Source organism: Salmo salar, chromosome 07 (assembly GCF_965601325.2).
Source record: "Salmo salar chromosome 07, fSalSal1, whole genome shotgun sequence".
Classification (NCBI taxonomy): Eukaryota; Metazoa; Chordata; class Actinopteri; order Salmoniformes; family Salmonidae; genus Salmo; species Salmo salar.
In genome coordinates, this window is record NC_138297.1 from 2022501 (window position 1) to 2024461 (window position 1961).

Sequence of the window (1961 nt, forward strand, 5' to 3'; positions counted from 1 at the left end):
AGAGAGAACATGTTGGGACGTAGTAACCATAGAGACACTGGAGAGAGAGAGAGAGAACATGTTGGGACGTAGTAACCATAGAGACACTGGAGAGAGAGAGAGAGAACATGTTGGGACGTAGTAACCATAGAGACACTGGAGAGAGAGAGAACATGTTGGGACGTAGTAACCATAGAGACACTGGAGAGAGAGAGAACATGTTGGGACGTAGTAACCATAGAGACACTGGAGAGAGAGAGAACATGTTGGGACGTAGTAACCATAGAGACACTGGAGAGAGAGAGAGAGAACATGTTGGGACGTAGTAACCATAGAGACACTGGAGAGAGAGAGAGAGAACATGTTGGGACGTAGTAACCATAGAGACACTGGGAGAGAGAGAGAGAACATGTTGGGACGTAGTAACCATAGAGACACTGGAGAGAGAGAGAGAGAACATGTTGGGACGTAGTAACCATAGAGACACTGGAGAGAGAGAGAGAGAACATGTTGGGACGTAGTAACCATAGAGACACTGGAGAGAGAGAGAGAGAACATGTTGGGACGTAGTAACCATAGAGACACTGGAGAGAGAGAGAGAACATGTTGGGACGTAGTAACCATAGAGACACTGGAGAGAGAGAGAACATGTTGGGACGTAGTAACCATAGAGACACTGGAGAGAGAGAGAGAGAACATGTTGGGACGTAGTAACCATAGAGACACTGGAGAGAGAGAGAGAGAACATGTTGGGACGTAGTAACCATAGAGACACTGGAGAGAGAGAGAGAACATGTTGGGACGTAGTAACCATAGAGACACTGGAGAGAGAGAGAACATGTTGGGACGTAGTAACCATAGAGACACTGGAGAGAGAGAGAGAACATGTTGGGACGTAGTAACCATAGAGACACTGGAGAGAGAGAGAGACATGTTGGGACGTAGTAACCATAGAGACACTGGAGAGAGAGAGAACATGTTGGGACGTAGTAACCATAGAGACACTGGAGAGAGAGAGAGAACATGTTGGGACGTAGTAACCATAGAGACACTGGAGAGAGAGAGAGAGAACATGTTGGGACGTAGTAACCATAGAGACACTGGAGAGAGAGAGAGAACATGTTGGGACGTAGTAACCATAGAGACACTGGAGAGAGAGAGAGAACATGTTGGGACGTAGTAACCATAGAGACACTGGAGAGAGAGAGAACATGTTGGGACGTAGTAACCATAGAGACACTGGAGAGAGAGAGAGAGGACATGTTGGGACGTAGTAACCATAGAGACACTGGAGAGAGAGAGAGAGAACATGTTGGGACGTAGTAACCATAGAGACACTGGAGAGAGAGAGAGAGAGAACATGTTGGGACGTAGTAACCATAGAGACACTGGAGAGAGAGAGAGAGAGAGACATGTTGGGACGTAGTAACCATAGAGACACTGGAGAGAGAGAGAACATGTTGGGACGTAGTAACCATAGAGACACTGGAGAGAGAGAGAACATGTTGGGACGTAGTAACCATAGAGACACTGGAGAGAGAGAGAGAGAACATGTTGGGACGTAGTAACCATAGAGACACTGGAGAGAGAGAGAGAGAGAACATGTTGGGACGTAGTAACCATAGAGACACTGGAGAGAGAGAGAGAGAGAACATGTTGGGACGTAGTAACCATAGAGACACTGGAGAGAGAGAGAGAGAGACATGTTGGGACGTAGTAACCATAGAGACACTGGAGAGAGAGAGAGAACATGTTGGGACGTAGTAACCATAGAGACACTGGAGAGAGAGAGAGAGAACATGTTGGGACGTAGTAACCATAGAGACACTGGAGAGAGAGAGAGGACATGTTGGGACGTAGTAACCATAGAGACACTGGAGAGAGAGAGAGAGAGAACATGTTGGGACGTAGTAACCATAGAGACACTGGAGAGAGAGAGAGAGACATGTTGGGAAGCACCATCTACTGGTCAGAACCTAGTA